We start from the raw sequence: 17,529 nt of genomic DNA on the forward strand, positions 1-17,529 counted from the left end.
AGGTGGTTTTCACGTGGCTCTAGATGGTAGATAATGGTGCACATTTTACGGTTTGCTCGATGGGGTAAAAGTGCAAGAGGGCATGAGAAAGCCAGACTCACGAGTACTTTAAATGACTGACCCCAGTAAAAGCGAATAATTAAATTTTTATGCTCAGCGCCCCGCTTTTAAAAACATAGTCTACCTTCATATACGGCAAGCAGCCGCCTTCGTCTTATCTTCCCACACGCCACCTACCGCTAAACCGAGCAACCCTTTACCTCAGGAGACGTTAATTCTTTCCTTTTCTCCAGACCTCCAAAGAGCCTTATCCGGCACTATTCTCGAAACTCAAGATGGCGTTAATTGAGCGAGTAGAAGTCGATAGTGAAAGGGATGTTTAATGTTGCCAGGAGACAGAAGGACTCTCCAGAAAGCGAGGATCGAGTAAGAAGCACTTTACGCAGTAAAAATTGGAAGAACAAAATCAATACAAATACTTCATAGTGGGCACCGCAGTTTGGTTATTCCATATGGGTTAATTTTTATTGCCTCTAAAGTTTAGTTTCATTAGCATGAATAGCTTTGAAGCAGGCTGATTCGCAATAGGCTAGAGGCTAAATGACGTGATTAATATTTTACATCTCTAGAACAAAATATAAGACAGCCACTGGAGGAAGCAATAGTCAGTTGAATGATTTTTTCTGGCTACGGGTCTGATGATAGTAATATTCTTGCTTCAGCGATGCAAACTGGTCTTTTTTTGTACACTCCTGCGTTTGTGCAGCAAAACGTTAAAAGACAAATACTTGTCAGCCCATAATTATAATTTTGTCTTTCAGTGTATTTTAAATTTCTACATCCACACACGTGAATGTCATAACATGCTCCCAGCGAAACTTACAAATCCTGAGACAGAATGGTAAACTTTAATTTAATTACCACGCTCTTTATCTACTGTATGACCTAAATCATTGAAAAAACTGCTTCCCACACTTTTTCCGAACATTTTATATGATGGTTGTAACATATATATTGGATGAAGATAAATTGGGAAATGAATGTAAATTGGATCTACCGAGTAAGCAATGGGAAGGTGCCAAGATGAGTGGATGAAAAGAGAAGTTTTTAAACTCCTTAAGGAGAAGACGAGACAACTTAGTTGGCCACATTATGTGGCATGGTTGCCAGATGAAGACAATCGTTGAAGGACAAGTGGAAGGGAAGAAGGGCAAGGAACGGCCCCGAAAGTTGCATAGGACATGTTAATGTAAAAGAGAAGGAATACGTCGCTATGAAAAGGTTAGTGGATAGGAGAAAGGAATAAAGAGCTGCGTCAAACCAATCTTAGGATTGTTGACCTATGATGATGAATGATGAAAGATGTAATGTAAGATTGCAAAACATAATAATGACTTTACAAGACAAGAGCTCGGTTTTAAACGCAAATAAATCGTATAAATCGCCCCCCACTATCTACGAGTTGGTAACGTCATCAGAGTTTTGGTTCATAAAGAGTTTGACATAACGTTCAGAGTTTGGTTCGTTCAGATAGATTCCGAGAAATTGAGGAAAAAATTGCTCAAAAGAGCTGCAAGCAACTGCGAAGCAGGTAAGACCGATTTGCGGCCTGACGGGGAGAATTTGAGTAACGTTGAACAGCTTGGCATGAACTCGTGACATCATCAACTTATCTACAAAAGTTAGTCGACTTTTTGTTTTTGCCGCGAGGAGTCGGTGACAGATCTTAGAACGAAAAAATACGATCTTTTTATTTTAACTACTCCATTAACATTAATTAGCAATTAAAAAAATGTGAACGAGTTTAAAAAAGATAATGTTAAATAAGTTTTGCTTGACGGGAATAAGTCAGCACCTCGAGATGGGCAGACAGAAATGCTGTACAAGGTTGAATCTTTCTTATGATGATAAATACAAAAGGCTTCGTAAATGTTAAGTACGTTCACCTCTCATGCATAATACGATAGTTTCGGTTTACAAGAAAAGTACAAGAAGTTTACAAGAAAACGGCCCTTTAACTTTTTAGGCTCATTAGATAAAACAACGGCAGGTTCTACCTTTAAAATACACTTAAAAATACAAAAATGGCTATTTTAATACTAATAAAAATTATTCATAAAGGAATAGATGCAAGAAAATGCAACATAATAGGGATGCTTTTACAACTAAACCAGAGATAAACGCATTGAAATGAAAGGTGGTAGCACTTTTCCACCACAATGACAGCCTACTGTGTCCATATAATACGAATTTTAGTCTAAGAATATAACAATCGTTCGCAGGAGTAATTCAATGCTAATAATAGCAAAGCGGTATACAAAAGCAGTGATAATGTATTGATAAAAACTGAACATAAAATAATGAAAATATTCAAATTCGAAATGTTAAAATTATCGGTTATTCTGTGAGACTTCCCTAGACTTTATTTCTCATCAGCAGAAGTTATGAAACAAACGCCGAGCGAAATAAACGGCGCTGAACACCACAAGCTTATGAGGTTATGCCTCAATAAGATACGAATGTAAAATAACTAATAAAAACAAATAAATTCATAGGATAGGAAAGAGAAGTGTAGGAGCACATAGTAATACAAGGAAGAGGACAACGGTGCTATGGTAGATGAAAAGAGCCAAATATTAGAGGATAAAAATGCGGCCTGACAGGGGTTCGAACTCAAAACCTCTCGATTGCAGTCGGAGTATTCTACTTGATGCACTACCAGGACGCTTAGAGCACTCGACCACCAATCGAGAGGTTCTGAGTCCGAATACCAGTCAGCTTGCATTTTTTAACTATGATTTCTGACTGTACCGTTATCCCCGTCCTTTTCCTATTATGTACCTTGTAAATAAAAGAAATTCATATCAAGTTAATTAGAGGCTGGTCCAAAAACCATAAAATGTGCGGAAGTTTTAAAAATACTTTTCTAAATTTCAATTTCCAGGATTTTTTTTACCGAAACAGGGTTTCTTCAAAGGGGAAAATCATCAAGGTGAAATATCTTAAGGCCTAAAACCTAAATAATCTCAATCATTGACGAAACTATAGATAATACCATAGGAAATAATAATTCGTCATTTTGTAAAGCCCAGTTTGCAAAAACACATCAAAACTTCCTACAATTGTATTTCCACGTAATACGCTCACAATAACAATCTCTTTCTTTCTTATCCTATGAATTTATTCCTATATTTGAGCTTATGGCGCTGTGTGAATGATTAATAACAAATAATAATTTCTTACCATAAAAAAATCCTAAAGAATTTCCAAATATTTTATCGACGTACCCCAAACCAGATTCAGCTTATAGTAAATAATATTTAGGGTATTAAAGACTGATACTGCTGGTTTTCAAAACACGCGTGGTGCCTAAAACTCATTGAACCCCTTCCCATAAACATCAAGTGGAGCGATTACCTTTTTCACAAGGCAAATAAATTTCCGCGGTCACCAAAGCAGAACGGGATAAGGCCGGTGCTGGTCGCTGAGAGCCATTAACGAGAAGACTAGCGTGCTTGCCTCCACAGGCTTTAAGCGCACAGCGGCCTCTATCGACTCGGTTTCCAACGCAAAAATCCACGCGAGTAAGATAAAGAAGATATATTTCGCATGCAAGCGACAGCTTGAAATACTAAAGGTTCACGACTACTAACCCTTTCGGCGTTGTTTGAGGCGCAGGCTTTATATGCATGTGTCCACATTTTTATGAACAAGCTTTTTCCGTGAGGGATCGATAGTACACGTATGCCAACATTAAGTTCGCACTTCCAACTAGAAAGGAAGCAAATTATTTAATGACCAACCTTGTAAATAAAAGTAATTCATACCAAGTGTCTTTAAAGCTGATCCAAAAAAAATTAAGAAAAATATTTTTCTAAATTTGACATTTCCAGGAGATGATTTTTTTAGCCAAACACGATTTATTCAAAGGGCAAAATCATCAAGGTGAAATATCTTAAGGCCTAAAACCTAAATAATCTCACTCAGTGACGAAACTATAGATAAAGGGAATAATTCGCCATTTTGAAAAGCGCAGTTTGCAAAAAACATATAAAGACTTCCTACGATTGTATTTCCACGTAATACGCTCACAATAATAATATAAACAACAATATTTAATGATCCATCGGTGAGACCAAAATTCAATGAAAGAATTAAAAATACACCAACATAATTAGTAATGTAATCTAAATCCTTCTTTGCAATTCTTTGAACACACATGAAATATATCACCTTATACATGAATGAACACGCTTAAAATTGTTTATGCTTCATTTATTTCCTTTTGTGACAGGCCAGATTGTTGGTGAACACATTTTACATATTTACAACAATCGCGGGCCTCGGAGTCGGTGGAATAAAGTCCTTGCCTGCCGTATAAGAGGTCGCGGGTTTGAGTCCCACCAGGATTGGTTGACCCTATCCAGGGCCTAGATGTTCTTGTACGTTAAGTTAAAAAAATCGCAATATAAAAAGGTAATTACTAATTTAAGTATATTGGGACTAGCCACGGTAATAACTTTACGGATTCACCGGCAATGCATAAAATTTCCACAGATTTCCGGTAGCTTAAGTGGCTTAAGCACGCGAGCGGAAATCGAGACTATCGGGTTCGAATCCCGGTAAAGACAAATGATTTTTTTCTCTCTGGTTTTTTCGGCAATTGCTGTTCTCAGTGGTACAAGAATAGATAAATAAATCTACTATTCCTTCCAACAAACATTTCAGAGTGGAGCGAACATAGCAAGAGCGCAGGGGAGAGTGGTCCACCAATGTATTCGGAAAGAGCAGAGGAAGAAAACGGCAAGACGAGGATTACAGATGACTCGCCCCGTCCCGAGGAAACGGAGGAGAAGTGGGAGTAAGGAGAGGGTCGTGGTGAGATGGCCCCAGACGGGAGGCGAGAAAATCCTTCAGGGCAGGCCTTAGCGAAAGGAGACGTGACACGCTCGTCCTTCGGCAGAGAGAAGTACCCCAAGGGAACATGCGGGGACTCGTGAATTGCGAACGAAACGAATGCGAGATGAATATCTTAAGGGAAAGGCGGAACTCGGGAGTTTCTGAAGGAACAACGTTTTTTTTTATTATATCTCTTTTCGCGAAGGGAAGACTTGAGCGCTCCTAGCATTCAGTAGAGGGATATTTGATCGAAACATTAAATTATGATCAAACCTAATTTATTTAAGACACGGAAGGTTAAGGATACGTCGAATTACTTTCACGACAGAGAAAAGCGCGTTGACACTTTGCGTACAATGGGTGTATTACTACGCCACCTGAAATCCTTCGATTTTGGCTGGAGCGAAGTACATATTACGCCATCTGTCTTTTGAAAAATCCTAGTTTGCTATTTTTTAACGAAGATTAAAGCCTCTAAATTAAAAACAAAACAAATAAAAAGTGAAAAAAAAAAAAAAAAAAAACTTCAATCTTTAAAATGATACCAAACACCTATTCCTCGCATCAAAGGTTGGTTGTTAAGAAATAACGCATGAGTATTGAAAATGGCAAGCACTGGGGTACAGTTACTAAGGTCAGCACGTTAGGTGTTAAAAAGAAGGTGGAAGAAGACAATGGAGTGTAAGAGTAAGAATGTTGACTATTGAAATTTACATCAAGAGGGAAATTAGAAATGAAAAATTATAAATTAACATAGCTGCTATCCGTTCCAGAATCTCCCAGTTTACAATCAGATAGGCAACCAGTTTCATCATCAAACCGTCGACCTTAAATCCAAATTTCAGATTAGATTTACCAGACAAGATGTAGGTATCCCAAAATCCAGGATTGGACATAGGAGACGGAGGTTTTGCATATTTAGCTACTGGCGGAGAGAAAATTCTACTCACTCGCTGTTCAAAGATGGACGTTTTCTAAACCGCGGCATGAAAAAAAATTCTCCCTTCAATCCTCCTAATGTTTTAAGTATACACTAAGTAAGCTGAGAAATATTTTTGAAAGGGTTGATTTGAGCAAAACCTTGATTGAAGTGCATTAAAAAAAGTAATCGAACACAGAAAGTAACACACAGTGAAACGATTCGGGTAAGTTTTCAGTGACTTAACATCCAAACTGTTCAAAAAACCGCATTCCAAGAAATTCATTAGGTACGGCATTTATGTTCTTGAAAATCTCGTAAAGAACAGTAAGCTTCCTGCAAAAACAAACAACAAAGTTAAATAAATAGAGACATTCATATTTAACCTTGGCACAAATGTGTAAAGCGGCCAGATAAGCATTTCGCTATTTTAATTCAACCCCGAAAAATTTCTTTCAAAGATAATGGAACGCGCTAAGCGAGAATAGAATTTCTTGATAGGTGGTCAAATAAAATCTCCATTTTTAATTCTAGGACAAGCGTCGCTTATCGTCCAGAAATGAGTGAACATAATAAAAAAGCGAATATTGGGCACAAATATTCCATCAAACCAAAACAAAATGCCTTTAACAATTGTAAAGGAGTCCCTTCACAGAAAAATTAGGATCCAATTGCAATGAGCCTGATTTTAATCAAATTTGTCGCATGATTCATATTAATAGGAAATTTATGTACTACTGAAAAATACTCATTAGGCTACTGTAGTGGCAAAGTGAGAGTAATTCAGGGAGAGATAGGCAATACAAATATATTTTCTGGAGTTAAACGAAATTTGAAATGGGTCGATGGATTAATGGTCCATAATAGTCACATGATAGTACATGAAAAATGAAACTGTCAATTTACTACGGTAGAAACACGGATTTAGGCTGGAAAAACGTAAGTACATCGACACAGACAGACCCCCATTAGTGAAAGATGTGTCCCTAACAAACATTTGGCAACATTTACTCATGTACAATGAACAATATTTTCATAACGATAAACCATCGTGCAAGTACTTCAACAATGCAGTGGTAAGAAATCTCGCCAGGAGATAAGCCAGTATTTTTATGGACCAATCTTCGACACTAATCCAATTAATTTTCCAAACATTTCAGAATATCCCCAAGTAATCATTTAAGGATACAAGTATAAATAGTAATCAGATAAAAATAAATTTCAAATTAAAACACAATTTATAAAAATTTCATTAAAATCATCAAATTTATAAATTTAAATAATTATTTCAATATTACTATAACAATTATATAAGTCCACAATCATTTGCACAACCAATCTGCGCACGCTATCTCAGACTGAATGAATTCGACTCAAAGGCGATGCGAATTTTAGCTAATTAAATACACATTCGTCACCAGCTCACTTCGGTTATATCACCAATACGTCATCCCCTTTCGTCACGCTTATTCTGTCCCATGATAATTCATTGCGTTAAACCAGAATTTGATCCAAAACGCTGCGAACCATACCTCAGAACCGCAGGTGTAACCTGAGAAGCTCTATATACCTGTCAGACAATTTGTTAGTTCTTAGCTATTTAAACTGTCTGATAGAGCACTTCACGCCTTATCAGATTTCATCAAGTTTATAAAAATGTTACCGTGCATTTTTATAGGTAGATAACGAGTACAATTTCAGCACCCAAATATTCAACCCTCGTGCAGCAGCAAAGGCAAAAAAAAAAAGTTTCCCCCAAATTTTCGCGGGATCATCGCCTTTCTTCACGCTCATCCTATCCCTAAACACTCCATTCGCAAGTGCCTGAGTTCCCCTTAACCCTTAGCATTCGTCACGTCCCTCTTCGCTGCTCCAAACCTCCTTTATTCCCTTACGCTGCGCCATCTTCCTTTGCCACCCATTTCACCCACGGACAAACTACTATAAAACACATTTCTCAGTTACGTGCCGCGACTCCACGTCTTTTCCACGAGACACCCATCCCGCCGAGAGCTCCGAACCCACCCCTCACATCCTTTTGAATCCCTGTTCCCATATTCCTGCGACATTCCCCGCGGACGATACACATTCGTCGGTCGTGAGCAGTGACAATGAATCTCCCTCCTCTTGCCCATGTTTGGGAATATTCAAATTCCTCGAAACCTTGTAACAATTTCCGTGTTAAAAATGATTCATAAATCCGATTGTACACAGTTGAAAATACTATCATATGTGATTCATGGATTATTATTAATACTTCTGTGTTCATACCGTCTGTTAAAGTAGTTCGTGAACAAAATATTTCATTTAGTCTTCTTATAAGCGAATGATTACTACGTCATTCTGAATTTTTACAGGTAAATATTTAATTTGCACCACTACTCGAAGTAGTACAGTTTTGAACTTTTCGCTGTTGAATATTGTCACATATACCCACCCAGTGCTCTGAAAATTTGCTTTTTCATAGCGTTTATGCTGCCGGATAGAACAGTTCACGCTCAAAAGATTTCGTCGAGTCTTCTTCTAAGTGAAGAATTACTACAACATTCTGAATTTTTACAGGTAAATATGGAAACTACATTACAACTATAAGTTCTAAAGTTGTTAATGTATTGCTATTGAGCATTATTATTTCACATGGGTTTATGCATATAGGATTACGGAATTGAATACCAAGCGGCAAGGGTAGCCATAAGTAGGAGATTGAGGTAGGGGATGCAAGGATGATAGGTAAATTTGCCAAAAACCTACACCAACCCACTCCACACAATTTTCTAGGTCACCGTGCCCCACTATGTTAGAACTAGAGAGAAGTCACACTCTTTAGGAATATGGAGAAGTCACAGAGTTTTAGGAATTTCCACCTATGCGGCTCGGTTGAATTGAGTTTTCTATTCACGATTTCCAAAAATAAATTCCAACACGTCTGGAATCCGCAGGGCTAGGAACGCCTGCGTGTATTATTTCCTGGATGTGATACCGTGTGACTGTTCCCGTCTACTTGTCCCGTGGATGGAAAGCGAGCATGCCGGTTGAATTTTTTCGTGGATTCCGCTTGTGGAGGCTTGGAGGATGATAGAAACGTGTGGATTCGGGAGCTTTGCTTCGCGTCGCCCGGAGTGAGAACGTGAAATTGGCGTGGTTTTCTTACCGCTCGCTGGAAGGGCTCCGAGAGCGCCTCGACGGTAAAATATTGCTCAGGAGAGAATTTCCAATCATCGCTCGGTATTTTTTTTGCGTTTTTATCGGCAACATTCTTTTCTCTTCACACCGAATGAAAAAACACGAGGCCATCCAGTTTCGATTTTAGAATGACGACGAGGAGATAGCAGTGAAAACAGTGAGCACAATTCCCTGCCTAAGTAAAAAATAATGCTTGATAACCTGTCTTCTTTCAATTCAAATCCACAGTTTTACTCTCCAACCGAGTCGAAGTTCACAGACAAATAGATGGCTAAAAACTTTTTATATCAGCATAAGGTTTTACAGTGGTGGTCCTGGGATCCGAAAAGACCAATTACAAGGGAAGTCCATTTAAAAAGCATAGGTTTCAGCAATGCAGTAGTGTTTTTACTTTCCTTTAAGTGATACTCTTACAAAACAAACTAAGCCACAAGTTTCGTAGTGGGAAGAATAAAATTTCTTGCCATTATAAAATGAAGAAACACCATATGGCGATTTCCACACTTTAATATATATCTCAACACGGATTTACAGTAATCATGTCAATTTAAAGTTCACTAATAACGATGAAAATGAAACAAATAAGCAAATAAAATTACAAATGTGGAGTAGGGAGTTCAAGCAGGTGCAGTTGGGAGGCTCTCTTAAGTTGATGAAGGAAATATATCAAGAATGTCGACGGTTTGTGCAATATATACTATTACAGAGTAATCTTTTTTTGCAAAAAGTAGGTATACAGTCTGTAAAAAGATGATATCTACCACCAATGATGACATACGGATACATATCTCTTAACCCTATTTCCTTACAATGCCCTCTAGATTTGATCCTAATCTATCGCACCACTGTTTATCGTAAAACATTTCTTGTAACAGCTTTTCATATTTGGAACAAGATTCAAACTGAAGTTAAAAATTGCAAATCTGATTAAACATCTAATTTTAAGATAATTTTCTTTCTCGGGAATAGCAAAACTCACTCTTATTTTTTCCAAAAATGTGTTCTTGTCATTATGGTTCCTTTTTTGCTGTACCTTCTTAAGAATGCAAGAGTGCTCTGTGTGGTATCAGATACGGCTTGGTGTATAAATCCATTTGTGTTTTTTACTTAGGTAAGAGTTAGGTAGGTAGGCTTTTACTTAGGTAAAAGTTAATGGAGGCATTGTTATGCTTTCCTACATTATGAAAAAGGAAACTACTACACATGTACATTTCAAAAAATTAAAAGTTTATTTTTTTGTAAATATGTTGGTAATTAATGCGCCTGTAAGCTATAATATACATTATTTTTGTTCTTACGGATTTTTCCCTAAAAAATTAATTTTCTGTCTATCTATTCATCTATTCCTGGGTCGTGCGAACTTCGACGCCGAGAACGACAATGGGAACATTTTGGCTGCCAAGTGCCCCAAATGTGCGGGGAAAAGTCTGTAGACGTACCTCCGGTAATTAGCCGAGGATTAAGTCTTCATACCGCAGGCATACCTACTTCAACGGAAATGTTTACGGCGCAAATGAGAGGGATATGTGTGGAGGGGTAGAGAGGGGTGGATGGAGGATTCCTGGTCGGAGCATCACCGCCGAGATTCCACGAATGCTTCGCGCAGTCAATGTCGCGTCTATTTTGAGCTCTCCTATCCTCTCAATGAACGCTCACGCTGCCTCTCCAACCCACCCCTAGAAACGCATATCATGACTTGATCTCAGCTTATGTGAAATAGGAGGAGCCGCAGCAAAAACTAAAGGCTTTATATGTCTTAGCGTATTGACGTTTGCTTGCCCTGTCTTAGAATCGTAGCCAGGGGTGGTCTGACCAAGTTAGCTGATCAGCAATCGCCGAGGGGCCGAGCTTCGGGGACTATCGTGAGGGTTGTATGAAAGGTGATATAAAAATAGACTCAGATTACGTGAACCTAAGTGTTTTGCAATTATTACTACGCTTGCATTAGTTACTTTATTTACAACATACTCAGTGTACAAATATAAAATAATAACATATTATATGAAGGTGCCAGAAGATGAATGCTAGATAGATGCTTTGTTGAAAAGGCCAATCGAAAATGTTATTTTAGAGGTGTTTTAGATTTCAGTGCAGTTTCAAGGAGTAAATTCACTAAATCTGTTATCGAACTATATAAATCTATTTTATCATTTTTATAGGCTGTGAAATTTTCACTTTTTTCAGTATTTTTTCACAGGAAATTTCTTTTTTTATTAGCTTTTATATGGTTTTTAATAGCCAGAATAGATTAAAAAATATTTCCGGGCATGAAATTTCCAAAAATTTTCCGGTGGATGACGAGGAGGTTGTGCAGTTCAACTACTTAGGCAGTACGTTAGAGGAAAACGGTTACAGTAATAAGAGAATTGCATTAGCAAAGGAGGCGTTCATGAACAGGAAGGAGCTTCTGAGAGGTTCACTATGTAAGAATTTTAAGACAAGGCTAATGAAGAGTCTGATCTGCAGCGTAGCGCTTTACGGTGCAGAAACTTGGACACTTAGGAAGGAGGACGAGAGAAGACTCGAGGCATTCGAGATATGGGCGTGGCAAAGAATGGAGAATGTGAAGTGGACGGAGAGGAGGAGGAACGACGGAGTGCTGGACATGGTGGGTGAGGAGAGGCAGCTTTTAGATGAGATGCGGAGGAGACAGAATGTATGGATGGAGCGAGTACTTAGCGGGGAGGGGATGATGAAAACAGTATTAGAAGGAAGAATCTTAGGTAAACGAGGGGTAGGAAGGTAAAGAATAGGATTATTAGATAGAATGAAAAGGAGTAGGTTTTGTTTTGATGTGAAGAGGGAAGTGTATGATGGAAAGGGAGGCTCCCGGAATTCTTCATAAGCACTCCATGGAAACCTATCTTAATCGGTAGAATACTATATTAATAAATACGAGCCAGAATATAGTCAAAATATATTTCCGGGCATGAAATTTCCTAAGCTTTCGATGGATGACCCGCGGTAAGGAGGACTCCATCATGTAGCCGGGGACCCCCAGTCACCCCAGCCCGACCCTGTAGCAGTAAATTTTGCTATGTAAACAACGCGAAAAGCAGAAAAGAAGCGATCGTCGCTAGGCAACAGGATGCATTTTAATTTTTATTTCATTTATTTTAAAGAATATTGTACACGTACAGCAAGAATACTCACTCAAAATTAACGAGTTTGAATTAAAATTAAATGAATAAGCCGATAAAATTAAAAAAAACGAGCAAAAAAAATTACACTAAACCACAGAGCCATGTGGTGGCCACATATGGCAGCTGGTATCCTCATCTGAATGGGGAGATCAAACTGAAGAATGAAGTTCAGCGCTTAGGTGCAGGATTTGCAATGGCGAATTTTAAAAGGAATACATATGTTTCATAGATGGTAAAAATGATGAACTGGGGATCATAAGAGTGAAGGGGGGAGGAGCAACAATTTAAGGTATCCTCAAAGGCTACATTGGTGATCCTGCGTGGAGGGACTTACCAATCATATTAAAAGAACCTACTTATTTGGCGAGGAAGGATCAAAATTTTAGCAGAGTCTCAGCGTCTGATCTCAAATACGTTAAAATGTTCCTTCCTGCATTGGGGGATAAAAGACTGGTATGGATTGACCGAGGAAATATTGGAGTTCTTCCCAATTAATACTTGGATTTTTATGACGAAGCTGAAAAGAATCGAATTGTGAGGGATTTTTTAATATTTATGTATTTAGCATTTTATATTTTGTATTGGGACTTTATATATATTATCTATATGGGACTATCTTTTTACTGTATATTATCACCCAGCCAAATGTTCAACTAGTAAAAAAATTTTCAATAATAATAATAATAGTAAAAAGTTTAGGAAGCTGATGATAGGGCCAGATACATACTGTTTGATAAAAATTGTAAGTGTAGTGACCCGGAAATGGAAGATTTCCATTTCCAAAATATGTATTAATATGTTGTTGTGTGACGTCTCAGAATAGCCAGCTATGACAAACTATGCCTCGGGATTTGCACCTTTTCACTTTCTAGAACGCCTAGCCTTCCTCTTCCCCCTCCTTTCCCCTTCCTCTTGGACGAAAACATCCTGGTTCCACTTCCCTATATAATGGCACGGTGTAGATGCAATTGGCATCCCCCAAGGGCAAGAACCCACTCGCAATTCAAGGCGTGCGACCCGCGACACTTTTCGAGGTGGCGGGCCGCCGCACCATTACAAAAGGTTAGAAATAAAACCAACTTGGTGCGGTACAAGTGATGGAGGTGCCTCTACTGGGACCCCGCGGCAACCAACCAATTAATTTCACTACTTGGAATATTACTGTCAATTGCTTCCATGATAGGTCCAAGCGCTACCATCCCCTTTCATGAAAATCATTTTTTAACTGTGCACAAACCTCCAAACTGCATTTTCTGCCAGAACATGATAGGAAACGTAATTTGTTGAGATCCAAGCATAAATTGCATGACATATCATTGGTCAATCTTTCACTGGCTAAATTGTAGCTAAGATACATTAGAGATAAGATTGAGTTTCCACTGATTAAGAGTGATTCTCAGACTTTTATACGATTTACTCAAACTCCACCGCATCCAATAGCATAAACAGTTTGCGGAACGGTACTTTATTAAGTTTACAATAAGTAAGAACAGGTAATTCATTGAGCACTGCGATTTTCGAAATGATGAAGCCATTTAAGAGGTTTGAGAGAATTACAACTGCTAATCGTCTAATGCAGTACCAAGTAAATATTTGCGCCGTGAGATCAGTCAATTGATACTGAAGGAGTAACCTGACGCATGATTCCATGCTTTGGTAATCAAAGAGTCAACAAAGCTAACAATGCCAATCGTAATAATATTGCATGTCTACCTGCAGAAACTCTCCAAGGTAGCTATGATGCAATTACCACTTCACCAGCATCAGATTGAGATTAATCGATGAAAAGGCATAAGACAAATGTATAAAGGGGAAGGTAAACTTAGATGCTAGACCTTTGCATTGATTGAATAATATACTAAAATTATTGCTGAGAATTACTCTCAAGGATTTTTGTACCCTTAAACGCATTATATTCATGTATTATTCCTTGCAATTCACATCCGATACGCAACATTCTAGCTTTCATCGCTGTCTGCTGTCATTTAAGCTTCATTTTCTCTTGATTTATCCAGTGTAAAAGTTCAAAGTTTGATAAGTTGTAAGTATTATTAAACCTGGTTACTAAGAGATTAATATTCGAGTTTGTAAAGTTATTTATACCCTCAATTGGGTATTTTCCATTGATATTTATGAAAACCATATACCGATTGAGTCTTCGGACACTAAAACAAAAATTCTTAGAGTGCGAGTTGGCTGCAATAAATTTTCCCCAAAACTTTAAAGTGTGAATTTGGCATACCTGTGGCTTGTTCCGGAGAGAGCTCAGCCCTCATCAGCTTGAAACCAATATTAAGGTGGAATCACCGTGAGAGCGAATGGAAACTAGATCATTCAGTTATTTCCCTTAGAAAATGACTTGGTAAATGTCGAACTCAAAATTAATTTCTGATGCATGTACCTCCTCCTAATTAACTGAAATAAAAATGTATTTGAGTATGAGGTTTTTTCGCACATTCATTTTTCAACTAAGATGAAAAAAATATTTTCATTAATTAAGGCTTAAAATTCGATTTCAATTTAATCCAGAGGAGGTTTATGATTGATGAATAAATTCAATTTTTTGTATTCCTTTTATTTCTGAGCTACCGCTTCTCATCTGGCTTATAAACAATTAAAAATGACAAAAAATGAATAATTTCGTTCTTTGACAAGCAAAATAAAATATCATTGATTATGAATGGGAGGCCCTCTCACAAAGATAATAGCTCCAAAACAATTAATTAGGATGCACCAACTCAAATTCCAAAGATAATTGAGATTAGATGAATTTTCATTTTACAAAAATTTAATATGCTTCCATCGATCTCAGTTCTATCAATGTAAACGGTGCTTGCGATGCCACGAAAAGTTTATAAGTGGGAATTGGGAATCAAGTGGGAATTACGTATACCCCCGCAGCATAAATTGTCTACGTGGCCTTAGTTCAGCATGTTTCACAGCAACGGACTCTTTGATGCTGAAAATACGATAGAATCGAAAGATATCTATTATTTTATCACACTACTCTGGCTAAGTAATACGAACGGCGTAAACTGATGCTCAGAATGTGAAACCCAACGACATTAATTATGTTCCCTTGATACATGGTGGTACATGGCCATTCGAGATAGGAAAATTCAGAACAAGAAATGAAAGGAAAAACCTACACTTAGGATCGGAGCATATGATACACAATTTGGGGGTGCTTTTTTCATTTTCAGAAAGCGAAAAACAATCCTCCAAGGATGGAGAGTTCAAAAGTCTAATTTGGACAGCTAAAATGCATTTTAATTTGTAATAGAAAAAATTACTAAGAACTCCTCACTGAGACTTGATTGAAATGTACGGCATCACCCCATCGTTTCAGCTTTCTAATAGATAGGTAGAGCGTTTTAATAGGGGATATGTTGCTAATACTACACTCAGTAGGACCAGGAACCCTGCCCCAAAAATGGCGGGAAAAATAAAAAAATGCATCCATCAATATGAACCGACTTCACCTCAAAGACACGCTCTATAAACCTTACCACTCGAAAATTGACATCAACAGCCTTGATAACGATGAATAAGTCATTCATCGAAACGTCGGCAAAGGTAGGGATGAAGAATCTATCCAGGATGAATTCTCTGGAACTGGTTACGTCAACCATTCGTTGGGAGCAAGTTTAACCTTTCATGAAAAAATACTGGTGGAATTGAGGTATAAAGTATGATCATCAAATGATGAAGACAACAATAGTAATTTTTATTGCATCCCTTAGTGGCCGTTCAGATAGAGTGACTTCAGTAACAGCACAGCAAATAGTTAAATAGAGGATTATTTTTTCGACGGCTCAGCGAAAGGAACATTCCACCACGGAAACAGGGGGAGACGCAGGCAGGGAGGGGTACAGGCGGAATTCGCAGTGTCGTTGGGCAAGATAATTAGGCCGGGACATCAACGCGGCTCCCGATAACGCAATTCACCCACGGCTCCTTCCCCTCCACGCGGATGCAGACGGCCGAAGTGCGCATGCGCGCGGGAAGCGCCACGCCGCCGTATCCTAGCAACCGCAGCTCTCTCTGTTTCTCTCTGGCAACGAGCGTCGCAGATTAGCGCTCAACGGACGTCATGAATAATCCTCGAAATGGTTGAAACGTGCACTTAAAAATGATGTACACGCTCTGCATATGAGCAATCGATGCGTAGCTGCTTCCCTCTGCTACGGTTGGTAATCAAACTCGGATGTTTCATAAAAATTTATACGTATTTAGCGTTCTACTGCGCTGTCATTGGGTCCATTACCATTTACGAGGGGTACATCTGAGTAAGGTAGATAGCTACTATGATAATTTAATTCTTTCGACGAAATGAATTCATGGAAAATGGAGTGCCTCCGAAAATGGCTCAAACATCACGGCTCAGACCCTTTGAGGTTGTGGCAACATGATTTTCCCTTTACAAACATGCTAAGGCTCCAATAAATACTCGAAATAAAATTATGATAAATAGAATTTGGCATAAGGGATACACTGTTTGCGAGAGGTGACACAGGAGAAAAATATAGCGACGCAAGAGTTATTCTGATCAATGGCACTAATGGCGTCTATTATAACGCTCCAACAATCACATAGCTGAGGTCAGCATTCGGCAATATACAATGCTTCAATGACTGTTTCAGTTGATTTTCCTACACCTCATCTCTGCCGTCTATTTCGTCAAGTATTTGATGTGTACATACCTTTACATTTTTTTTCGCCATCCATTGTAACTTCTCAAATATTCCTCATAATAGCCCATTCAACTAGAGTGATAGCAAGTTTAAATTATTTATGCATCCATAATCTCATAGAAAAAGAAATTCTTTCGCTTTACATGATATTTCGATCTATTAGCATACATCGCAATATTTCACTTTCAGAGAAAGTAAAGAATAAAAAAAGCGGGGTGAAACCGTTTCCATTTGCCATTGCTTTCGCTCCACTGAGATAAATCACTCCCAAAAAAAGGAAATGAAGATACTATCTTATAGTATATAGCTTTTTCCAGCCATTTACACCACTCATACCCCTTATTGATAATTCCTTCTTGCGAAAATAATTGATTTAGTGACACAAATATCTCATGCTACCTAGATATTATTCTGTCAGCTAAATGAAAATTTAAAAACACTTGAAGCTCTTACCTTACTGATTCCTTTTGCGGTATCATGATACTTCGGTAGCGAAATTAATGCTATTCGAACTAAGATGGCACTTAATGATATTTATTCAAGTACAGATAAATGCATTAGGCTCTATCGTCTCGCTCACTCAGGAATTTAATCCGAAGGTTGGTTAAGATAGAGGTAGAGGGTGAAACTCACTTCACAGACATTTCGTGAGGGTTCGAGGGGGGTGTTCTAGAGTCTCTGAGTGTTTTAC

General features: G+C 38.1%; 1 protein-coding gene across 1 annotated transcript in view; it reads right to left on the minus strand.

Annotated features, from left to right (window-relative positions):
* Positions 1-17,529, minus strand: part of LOC124167260 (small conductance calcium-activated potassium channel protein) — a 671,763-nt gene that overhangs the window by 618,280 nt on the left and 35,954 nt on the right. The gene's annotated exons all lie outside the window — the stretch shown is intronic.

Source organism: Ischnura elegans, chromosome 10 (genome assembly GCF_921293095.1).
Source record: "Ischnura elegans chromosome 10, ioIscEleg1.1, whole genome shotgun sequence".
NCBI lineage: Eukaryota > Metazoa > Arthropoda > Insecta > Odonata > Coenagrionidae > Ischnura > Ischnura elegans.